General features: G+C 45.8%; 1 protein-coding gene across 1 annotated transcript in view; it reads left to right on the plus strand.

Annotated features, from left to right (window-relative positions):
• The window catches only part of LOC140399158 (serine/threonine-protein kinase Nek6), a 167,684-nt gene that overhangs the window by 15,815 nt on the left and 139,554 nt on the right, over positions 1-12,315 (plus strand). The gene's annotated exons all lie outside the window — the stretch shown is intronic.

Consider the following 12,315-nt stretch of genomic DNA (forward strand, 5'->3'; position numbering starts at 1 on the left):
GAACATAGAACAAGGGTTGCACCCAGATTCAATGCGCCATCACCACAATTATTGCTGAGTACAATCAGCAGCAGGAGGGAAATGATTTTCCTCAGCAATGAGAGGAAGAAATCTGTGATTTTCTCTAAGAAGAGGGTTCGAGTTGAGCAGCTGGACTTTGAGGCAGAGTAGGAAAACCGAGACAAGTGATAAAATATTATTCAATTACATGCTATGATTTAAACTCCAACGTTCATTCCATCCTGTTAAATGTTCTTCATCACATTGTTCCACACACCCACTCAACTTTCAGCAACATGCAGCCTTCACCTTATATGCACATCATGATACCCCCATTTATCAATTCCCTATTGCCGCTCACCTGAATTCTTAAGCAACATGGTCCATCTGTCACATAATCACTCTCACCGAATGCACGGTACTCTGTTGACTTTGGCAGAAATAGTGACAGGCTCATATTCCAGCCCTGACTATTGCAATATTTTGGGCTTACATCCTCTAGATTTTAGAGCCCCTGAAGGCCCAATCATAAATTCCACCTGTGCATGGGAAGAAAACGCAGCAACGGGCGGCACGGTAGCACAGTGGTTAGCATTGTTGCTTCACAGCACCAGGGTCCCAGGTTCGATTCCCGGCTTGGGTCACTGTCTGTGTGGAGTCTGCACGTTCTCCCCGTGTCTGCGTGGGTTTCCTCCGGGTGCTCCCCTTTCCTTCTACAAGTCCCGAAGGACGTGCTGTTAGGCAATTTGGACATTCTGAATTCTCCCTCCGTGTACCCGAACAGGCGCCGGAGATGGCGACTAGGGGCTTTTCACAGTAACTTCATTACACTGTTAATGTAAGCCTGCTTGTGACAATAACGATGATTATTATTATGTTTGGTATTGGCTGAAATGGATGTGGGTGTTGGGGGTGGCAGAGGGTGAGAAGTGGAAGCACTTTGAGTGGAGTTTGCATGTTGCTGTCCTCTTTTCCCATCATCCCACTCCTGGACCTCTGTCATATCGCTCCCACCACTGCTGCAGGCCAACATGATGGAGATCAGTGAAGCATTGTGCGGTCATGGATAAAGTATTTGTCATCTTGTTTAATGTGGCAGATATCTGCACATCTGTGATCATGGCTCGCGTTGGTTTCATTTGAGAACCAAACCTGAAGATGCTGAAGCCACCATCTCCACGGCAGATATCCGTGCAATTCTCTGCAACACCAACTCATTAAGGATCGAGTTGGACCTCTTCATCCTCTTGCTCAGCGGTTTTCTTTCGGTTGGCATCATGGGGATTCTTTTTTTAAAAAAGATTATGGGCCTCCAAGCAGATCGTAACACTGCAGTCCTCACAATGTTGTGCAGCCGCAGTTTATAAAAGCTCTTGATTATTCTGGCGGTGCTTTTGCCAAGTGTGCAGAGGCACTGGCGCAGTGTACCTCAGGGAATCCCGTCAGATCGGGCTCTCTTTCTGGTTCTCACCATCACAGGAAATTTACATAACTCCCAGCCCTGGCAAGCAATTCACACATCACTTGATTTACACATTTATGTATAGCAGTCTGCAAGCACCTTGACATGGCTTCAGGAACTCCCTGGAAAGAAGCAGAGATAAAAAGATTGAGGGTGGTGACAACTTTCAGAGTCACTGATAATGTGTGTCCGCCGTATCCAGGAGGTAACAGGCCTTCTACTAGGAGGCTGCAGATGTCTGCAACCAACTGTTGTGACAATCTGGCCTTGAGGTCAAGGAAAGTGTCTGCAAATGCTGGGTCATGTATCCTGCTGCTTCCAGCCCTCTCCTGTGCACCCCTCGCCTGAGCAGTTGCTCATCCTACTGCAGAACGGCGCCACGGCCAAGTATCTTCCTCCACTGACACCAGTTGCATCCAATCACAATCCTGTCAGTTTGAATACCATCAAGGTTGAGGAAAACTGTTTCTGCACAAGAACTTTTTGCCCAATGTTTGTAAGGGTGAACTGAGGCACAAGCTGCAATAAAAGGGTGGGGCGGGCATGGCCTTGACAAATTGAAATTCCGGCCTGAACTTCTTGTGGTAAACCACTGTGTTCCTATATTAAGGGTTGTACGGTAGAACCTGCACTACAGGTTCCCCTGGGCCCCTGCATGCTAGCTCCGCCCAGGAGCCGGGTTATAAATATGCGTGGCCTTCAGCTCGCAGCCATTTTGTCAGCTGCTGTAGGAGGCCACACTTCAGAGACAAATAAAGCCTCAGTTTGAATTCAACTTCGTCTCCAGCCAAATTGATCGTGCCTCACTTCTATTCAATCTCACCCCCGCTTCACTGGCCGGTTTCCCAAGCCTCTGAAAATCCATGCTGCAGATGCTAAATTCAGAGACACTTTAAAATCAATTTACGAGGATGTCGCATAAGAATGTTAATTGCACTACCCATCCACCTGCATTAATTAAATTCCAGACCTCAGTTAGAAGTTTTCTTCCTGATAGCCAAACCCAGACGTGCGAGTATTGGAGCCGGCTTGCAGTACCAATTGAGAAATCATTACTTTAATCCCCCCATTCCACAGCCATTCTCAACTCAACCTGTCCTTGGGGGGAGGGGGGGTATAAATCTTCCCCAACAGTTCCATCACTGGATATGTCAACCATAATTCCGTCACAATGATGCACCACGTAAGCAGTACTTTTATGTTACACTCCATGCTGGTGGTGATAGATGTGTATGGGGGGGGGGGGCCCAGGAAAATGATCTATTTGTAAGGGTTTAAATTGCCCCACCAAAATTTACTATGGTGAAACAGAGAAACAGAAGTCACAACAGCTGGATGTTGCTCAGAGAATTCATTTTCTACGGTTTCAGCTAATCCATGCATTCATAAAAAAGATTTTTTGCACTTAAGATCACAGGCTGGCGTTATATTCTCAGGGAAATGTTCATAGTGAGCCTTTGGTAAGAAAGCTAATCATCACTTCTGGACAAATCAGTGCTCAGGTTAGTGGTCCGAGAGGTGAAAGTGAAGTTTCTGTCCCCGAAGCAATGAGCTGCTGATGGCTGGGTCGAATGCACAGCTCGTCCTTCCCAACAATTGGCTGCATTCTTCCAGACTGTCCTATATCGTTTAAAGCTTTTAACCTGTGGTTTTTTTTTAATGTCATCTTTACGTATTACAATGGAAGGCTGCCTAGAATTTTCTTGTGGTTATGCTAGATTAAACATTTCTAATTTATATTTGCATGTCGCAGGATTGACAAGTATTTCATTCTGTGGCAGTAATCCAGGCATTCCAATGATTCACATGATATTATGTTTCTTGTACTTAATTCTGATTTTGAATGATATACAGCAGTTATTTTAAAGTAACAGCCTACGGCTGAATTATTTAGATTTGATCTTTTCAGTTATGTAATGGTCCATAATTAAATAGTGACCAGCTCCAGCAAATTATATTCGTCGTCTCAATCACTGCATTAACCAAAAAGAATCGCTGCAAAGTAAAAATTCACATTTATTTGATAACTTTTTTAACAGAATGGTGTTTATTCATTGCGAACCATTGCTGGTTTAAGCTTATTATAATCTACGAGCTGAAGCATTGCATAAAATTAAAATGACCAAACAGATTTCTGCTTATTCCCATGGCTGCCCATGGAATTTTGTTCAGCAAAACTGGACATTCTGCAGGCCAAGGGCGAGCATCCTTCAAAGTAACTCAATGGACTGATTCTGACTGGCTGGGTGTGCTGGCCTATCACCATGACAACAAGGTAGTTTGTCTTGTCAATATTGGACTACCCTGGCAGGCATGGGGTCTCAATTATGAAGCAAGAGCGACGGCGACCCAGATTACTGTTCTGGGCACTGTGGAAGTGGAGCCCAACAAAGATCATTTCAAAGTTACCTTGGCCGGGCCTCTTTGACTTTATAGCCCATGGAATACATGGCGCACTCTCCAACCAATGTCAACCAAAACTAATAATCAGAGTGCTTGCATTCTGATTGCATTGAGCAGGTGCTTTCGGCAACTTGTGGTATAGGCCCTCTTCCAAAATGGCGCTGGTTGCATCTATGGAGTTAATGGGGAGTTAATGCGATTGACCCCACATTGAGGCTATTACTATTCTATTAGCATCAGGTCCAGCAAAATCACCTCCATTGTTTGATAGGAACAGAGGAATTAAGAGCAGGAGTCGGCCATTCAGCCCTTCAAACCTACCCCACCATTCAATAAGAATGGTTGATCTGGTTGCGGTCTCAGCTCCACTGCTGTGTGCCCCCCCCCCTCCACCCACCCATAACACTTGACCAAGAAAAAGTCAACCCAATTCAGCCTTGAATACATATAAAGACCCAGCCTCCACTGCTTTCTGGGAAAGAACATTTCACACTCCCATGACCCTCTGAGAGAAAAGAATTCTTAAAAGGGAGACCTCATCCTTAAACTCTGCCCACAAGAGGAACCCTCCTCCCGTATCCACCCTATCCAATCCCCTCAAGATCTTACATGCTTCAACAAGACCTCTCCTTCTAAACTCCAATGGTTATAGGCCCAACCTGTCCAACCTTTCTTCTTTGAGATAAACCCTTCATCCCAGGAATGAGTTGGGTGAACCTTCTCTGAACTGCTTCGAAAGCAATTTTATTTTTTTTCAAATAAAGAAATCAAACTGTACACAGTGGGTGGGATTCTCCAATCCCGCGGCAGAGTGTCCACGCCGTCGTTAACGCCGTCGCGTTGCGCAGGTCAAAGAGACACAGCCTGAGTGAGACACATCCAGAGTGGGGAATTTGAAACTTGGTAATTTGGTGCAGTGAGGTAACCAGGAAAGTTTCGGGAGCCGTTCGGAGGAGGAGGAACAGTCTCTGTGTGAGTATAAAAACCTTACGGTAACTTCCTGTTTTCCACTTTTTTTTCTCAATTTGATCTGATTGGTTGATAGCAAATCTGCCCCAAATGTAAAAAAACACACAGCTAAACTAGTAAACTTAAATTAAACTAATTAATTAATTAGAGATGGCTGGTCAGGTGAAGTGCTTGAGCTGCTTGATGTGGGATCTGGCAGATCCCATTGCGAGCTGCAGCGACCACATCTGCAGTAAGTGTTGGCTGCTCAAAGAGCTCCGGCTCAGAGTTGATGAGCTGGAGTCTGAGCTTCAAACACTGAGGCACATCCGGGAGGGGGAGACTTACGTCGACACTGTGTTTCAGGAGGCAGTCACACCTGTCAGAGTAAGTAGTTTAAATCCTGCCAGTGGTCAGGGACAGCAGGGTGTGACTGCAAGTCAGGCAGGTAAAGGGGACCAGCAGTCAGGAACCCAGGATCCTCAGCCCTTGACCCTGTCCAACAGGTACAAGGCACTTGCTCCCTGTGTGGATGGCGAACAGGGCTGCAGGAAGGATGAGTCAGCTGACCAAGGCACCATGGTTCAGCAGGCCATTCAAGGGGAGGGAGTAAATAGGCAAGTTGTAGTTGTAGGGGATTCTATTATCAGGGGGATAGATAGTATCCTTTGTAAGCAGGATAAAGAGTCCCGCATGGTATGTTGCCTGCCGGGTGCTAGGATGCGGGACATCTCTGACCGGCTTGAAAGGATACTGGAGAGGGAGGGGGAGGATCCAGTTGTTGTGGTCCATGTCGGTACCAACAACATAGGCAAGTCTAGGAAAGAGGACCTGTTTAGAGATTATAAAGAGCTAGGATTCAAATTAAAAAACAGGTCCTCAAGGGTCATAATCTCCGGATTACTGCCCGAGCCACGTGCAAATTGGCATAGGGAGGCAAGAATAAGGGAAGTTAACACGTGGCTGAAAGAGTGGTGTGGGAAAGAGGGGTTCATTTTCATGGGACACTGGCATCAGTTTTGGGACATGGGGGATTTATACCGTTGGGATGGTCTCCCCCTGAACAGAGCTGGGACCAGTGTTCTGGCGAAAAGAGTAAATAGGGTGGTCAATAGGACTTTAAACTAGAGATTGGGGGGGGAAGGGAAAGTCAGGGAACCAAGAGGTGAAGTAATCAGTGGGAAGCGTAGCTGCTTAGGAATACAAAAATGCACGAAAAGACAGAACTCAGGAGAGGTTACGATAGTCCCCCATCTCACAAAATATGACACAGTGTATGGAAAGGCTCAGTAAACCAAGGTCCACCACACTAAGAAAACTAAAAGGGACGGTCAATAGAGAATTAAAGGTGCTATATTTAAATGCGCGCAGTGTATGGAACAAGGTAGATGAGCTTGTGGCCCAGATTGTGACTGGCAGGTATGATGTGGTAGGCATCACAGAGACGTGGTTGCAGGGGGTTCAGGACTGGCATTTAAACATCCAGGGATTCACAACCTATCGAAAAGACAGAGAGGTGGGCAGAGGGGGCGGGGTTGCCTTGTTAATTAGGAATTAAATTAAAATCAATAGCACTAAACGACATAGGGTCAGATGATGTGGGTAGAGTTGAGGAACCACAAAGGCAAAAAAACCATAATGGGAGTTATGTACAGGCCTCCTAGTTATGTCAGGACCAGGGGCACAAAATGCACCACGAAATAGAAAGGGCATGTCAGAAAGGCAAGGTCACAGTGATCATGGGGGACTTCAATATGCAGGTGGACTGGGTAAATAATGTTGCCAGTGGACCCAAAAGAAAGGGAATTCATTGAATGTTTACAGGAGGGCTTTTTGGAACAGCTTGTGATGGAGCCCACGAGGGAACAGGCCATTCTGGACTTAGTGTTATGTAATGAGTCAGACTTGATAAAAGATCTTAAAGTAAGGGAACACTTAGGAGGCAGTGATCATAATGTGGTAGAATTCAGTCTGCAATTTGAAAGAAAGAAGGTAGAATCAGATGTAAAGGTGTTACAGTTAAATAAAGGTAACTACAGGGGCATGAGGGAGGAACTGATGAAAATTGACTGGGAGCAGAGCCTAGTGGGAAAGACAGTAGAAGAGCAATGGCAGGAGTTTCTGGGAGTAATTGAGGACACAGTACAGAGGTTCATCCCAAAGAAAAGAAAGGATATCAGAGGGGGGATTAGGCAGCCATGGCTGACAATGGAAGTCAGGGAATGCATCAAAGCAAAAGAGAAAGCCTATAATGTGGCAAAGAGTAGTGGGAAGTCAGAAGATTGGGAAAGCTACAAAAACAAACAGAGGATAACAAAGAGAGAAATAAGGAAAGAGAGGATCAAATATGAAGGTAGGCTAGCCAGTAACATTAGGAATGATAGTAAAAGTTTCTTTAAATATATTAAAAACAAACGGGAGGAAAAAGTAGACATTGGGCCGCTCCAAAATGACGCTGGTAATCTAGTGATGGGAGACAAGGAAATAGCTGAGGAACTAAATAAGTACTTTGCGTCAGTCTTCACAGTAGAAGACATGAGTAATATCCCAACAATTCAGGAGAGTCAGGGGGCAGAGTTGAATATGGTAGCCGTCACAAAGCCGTCACGTGCTAGAGAAATAGAGGTCTAAAAATTGATAAATCTCCGGACCCAGATGGGCTACATCCTAGAGTTCTAAAGGAGATAGCTGAAGAAATAGTGGAGGCATTAGTTATGATCTTTCAAAAGTCACTGGAGTCAGGGAAAGTCCCAGAGGATTGGAAAATCGCTGTTGTAACCCCCCTGTTCAAGACGGGAACAAGAAAAAAGATGGAAAATTATAGGCCAATAAGCCTAACCTCGGTTGTTGGCAAGATTCTAGAATCCATCGTTAAGGATGAGATTTCTAAATTCTTGGAAGTGCAGGGTCGGATTAGGACAAGTCAGCATGGATTTAGTCAGTGGAGGTTGTGCCTGACAAACCTGTTAGAGTTCTTTGAAGAGATAACAAATAAGTTAGACCAAGGAGAGCCAATGGATGTTATCTATCTTGACTTCCAAAAGGCCTTTGATAAGGTGCCTCACGGGAGACTGCTGAGTAAAATATGGTATTCGAGGCAAGGTACTAACATGGATTGACGATTGGCTGTCAGGCAGAAGGCAGAGAGTTGGGATAAAAGGTTCTTTTTCGGAATGGCAACCGGTGACGAATGGTGTCCCGCAGGGTTCAGTGTTGGGGCCACAGCTATTCTCTTTATATATTAACGATCTAGATGACGGGACTGGGGGCATTCTGGCTAAGTTTACCGATGATACAAAGATAGGTGGAGGGGCAGGTAGTATGGAGGAGGTGGGGAGGCTGCAGAAAGATTTAAACAGTTTAGGAGAGTGGTCCAAGAAATGGCTGATGAAATTCAACGTGGGCAAGTGCGAGGTCTTGCACTTTGGAAAAAAGAATAGAGGCATGGACTATTTTCTAAACGGTGACAAAATTCATAATGCTGAAGTGCAAACGGACTTGGGAGTCCTAGTCCAGGATTCTCCAAAGGTAAACTTGCAGGTTGAGTCCGTAATTAAGAAAGCAAATGCAATGTTGTCATTTATCTCAAGAGGCTTGGAATATAAAAGCAGGGATGTACTTCTGAAGCTTCATAAAGCACTAGTTAGGCCCCATTTAGAATACTGTGAGCAATTTTGGGCCCCACACTTCAGGAAGGACATACTGGCACTGGAGCGGGTCCAGCAGAGATTCACACGGATGATCCCAGGAATGGTAGGCCTAACATACGATGAACGTCTGAGGATCCTGGGATTATATTCATTGGAGTTTAGGAGGTTGAGGGGAGATCTAATAGAAACTTACAAGATAATGAATGGCTTAGATAGGGTGGATGTAGGGAAGTTGTTTCCATTAGCAGGGGAAACTAGGACCCGGGGGCACAGCCTTAGAATAAAAGGGAGTCACTTTAGAACAGAGAATAGGGGAAATTTCTTCAGCCAGAGAGTGGTGGGTCTGTGGAATTCATTGCCACAGAGGGCGGTGGAGGCCGGGACGTTGAGTGGCTTTAAGACAGAAGTTGATAAATTCTTGCTTTCTCGAGGAATTAAGGGCTATGGAGAGAGAGCGGGTAAATGGAGTTGAAATCAGCCATGATTGAATGGTGGAGTGGACTCGATGGGACGAATGGCCTTACTTCCGCTCCTATGTCTTATGGTCTGATGGCGTGAACGGGCTGCTCCCACAGGTCCCCTACAGGGGGCCAGCATGGCGCAGGAGCGGTTCGCGCCGCTCCAGCTGCCGATCCCGGCGCGAACTGGGCGCCGCGCATGCGCAGTTGCGCCGGTGCCAACGAAGCCATGCACAGCGGCGCCGGCACCAACGCGCGCATGCGCAGTGGCCTCCTTCAATGTAACGGCCCCGACGCAACATGGCGCAGGACAACAGGGGCCGGCGCGTAGGAAAGGAGGCCCCCAGCCACAGAGGCTGGCCTGCCGATCGGTGGGCCCCGATCGCAGGCCAGGCCACATCAGAGGCTCCTCCCCCCCCGGGGTCAGACCCCCCCCTCCCACAGGCTGCCACACGACCTATCAGCCAACGCCGAGGTCCCGCTGGCTCAGAGCAGGTTAGAACGACGCCGGCGGGACTCGGCTCTTTTCGTACGGCCGCTCGGCCCATCCAGGCCGGAGAATCGGCGGGCCGGCCGCGGAGAGCGGCCTGCGACTGGCGCCGCACCAACCGCGTCGGCGCCAATGGCGCCGATTCTCCGCAGCGTGCCGGCGTCAGGGCGGCGTGGCCCGTTCGCGAGGATTCTCCGGCCTGGCCCAGGGCTGGGAGAATCCCGCCCAGTATTTCAGATGTGGTCTTACCAAGGCCCTGTACAGATTCAGTAAAATATCCCCACTCTTATATTCCATTCCTCTTGCAATAAATGCCAACATTCCATTTACCTACCATGGAACCATAGAAATGATGCAGTACAGAAGGGGGCCATTCAGCCCATCCTCTCCATGCCAACCCAATGACACCCAGGTGCCCTTGCTAACCCCATCTTCTTGCACACGGCCCATAGCCCTGCAGCTTACAGCACTTGAGGTACTGGGTGACAGGCATTAATCCTGACATGCAAGCTGGCAATTTAGGGTCTCTGCCACCGCCACCAACTGAGGCAGCGAATTCCAGACACCCACCACCCTCTGCGTAAAAAAGTATTTCCTCATGTCGCCTCTGGTCCTTCTGCCACTTACCTTGAATCTATGATCGCTGGTTTTTGAACTCACTGCCAAGGGAAACAGGCTCCTCCTGTCTACTCCATCTCTACCCCTCACAATTTTGTGTACCTCAATCGTGTAACCCCTCGGCCTTCTCTCTCCGACCACAAACTCTCCCCGTAGCTACAATCCTCCAGTCCTGACAACATTCCAGTAAGTCTTCTCTGCACTCTCTCCAGAGTAATTACATCCTTCCTGTAATGTGGTGACCAGAACTGCACACAATACTCCAGCTATGGCCTCACCAGTATCTTATACATCCATCATTATATCCCTACTTTTGAATTCTAAAGCTCTGCCAATTAAGTCACTTGCTGCACCTGCATGCTAACCTTATGTGATTCAGATACCAGTACAGCCAGATCCCTCTGTACTATTGAGCTCTGCAATCCCTGTCCATTTAAATAATATACTGCTTTTCTATTCTTCCTGCTAAATGGGCAAGTTCACATTTACCGACGTTATACTCCATTTGCCAAATTCGTGTTCACTCACTTAACTAGTCCATAGTTGTTTGCAGACACTCTACCTCCTCTTAACAATTTACTTTCAACAAATTTAACTATTGACCACTCGGTTCCTTCATCGAAGTCATTGATATAGATTATAAATAGTTGAGGACCCTGATCCCTAGAGCACTCCATTAGTTACAGTGTGACAATCTGAAAAAGACACATTTATCCTTATTCTTTGCTTCCTATTAGCTAAGCAATCATTTATCCATGCCAATATGTTACCTTCCCTATACAATGTGCTCTTATCTAGTGTAGTATCCTTTGATGTGGCACCTTGTTAAACACTCTTTCATAGGACTGTGAGCGACTGTAGCAGGGTCGGCAATCAACGCTCATCCCCAATTTCCCATGAACTGAGGGACTCGCTCAGCCATTTTCAGAGTTTAGAGCCAAACTCATCACTGTGGGATTTGGAGTCACATGGAGGCCAGCAGAGTAGCAAAGTGGTTAGCACTGTTGCTTCACAGTGCCAGGGTCCCAGGTTTGATTCCCAGCTTGGGTCACTGTCTGTGCGGAGTCTGCATGTTCTCCCTGTGTCTGCGTGGTTTCTTCCGGGTGCTCCAGTTTCCTCCCACAAGTCCCGAAAGACATGCTCTTTGGTAACTTGGACATTCTGAATTCTCCCTCTATGTACCCGAACAAGTGACAGAATGTGGCGACTAGGGGCTTTTCACAATAACTTCAGTGCAGTGTTAATGTAAGCCTACTTGTGACAATAAAGATTATTATTATTATTATTATTATTAAATGCATTTTGGAAATCCAAGTACACCACATCTACAGGTTCCCCTTTATCCACCTTCCTCGTTACTTTGTCAAAACACTCTACTAGATTAATTAAACCCGATATTCCTTTCACAAGACCATACTGGCTCTGCCCCTGTCAGTTTGTGATTTTCTTTATAGCCTGCTGTAATTTCCTTAAACATGGATTCTAGCACTTTCCCAATGAGAGATGTTAGATTGACTGAACTATTGTTTTCTACTTTCAGCCTCCTTCCTTTCTTGAATAAAGGTATTACATTAACTATTTTCCAATCCACTGGGACTCTTACAGAGGCTAAAGAATTTTGGAAGATTATAACCAATGCATCTACTATCTGTGCAATGACCTCTTTTAAGATTGTTTTCAGTTTGTGATGCCCTTTGGGGTGTTACTCTAAAAGTACAAACACGTTCTTTATTCTTAAGCGTGTGACATATGTTGGACAAGCATGAAATGAAACAGGCGTAAAACTTGTTGTTCTATACCAAATACCTTAAAGGAGAAAGAGGGACTCAGCAAACATCCGTTACAAAAATGTGTTTTACTTTCTTCAACAGACTTTGTACAGCTTACCATGTCATGGACTTCCTTTTAATATAAATGTGATCTTATTTCCAAATTTTGTTTTCCAAATATCTTTGCACATATCATCGCTCATTGTTTCTCTTGTTAATAAGAACCAGATTCAATTAACCTTAGAGGTGGAATTTGACCGGTTACTTAAAATAATCATTGAATGTCCTTTATGACATATTTTGAATTATGCTTTCTCAAATAATGAATCCTAATCTTGTTATTGAGGTACTAAGCGACAGGCATTAATCCTGACATGCAAGATGGCATTTAGGATTAAGTGATTATTAGTGAGTCACACTATTTTGGGGCATTTCAAATAACCTCTTTGCCCTGATTGCACACACTCCAATGAATTGCCTACATTGAGCATTATTTTAAATACACAACCTTGTGCGT

Source organism: Scyliorhinus torazame, chromosome 22, assembly GCF_047496885.1.
Source record: "Scyliorhinus torazame isolate Kashiwa2021f chromosome 22, sScyTor2.1, whole genome shotgun sequence".
Lineage (NCBI taxonomy): Eukaryota > Metazoa > Chordata > Chondrichthyes > Carcharhiniformes > Scyliorhinidae > Scyliorhinus > Scyliorhinus torazame.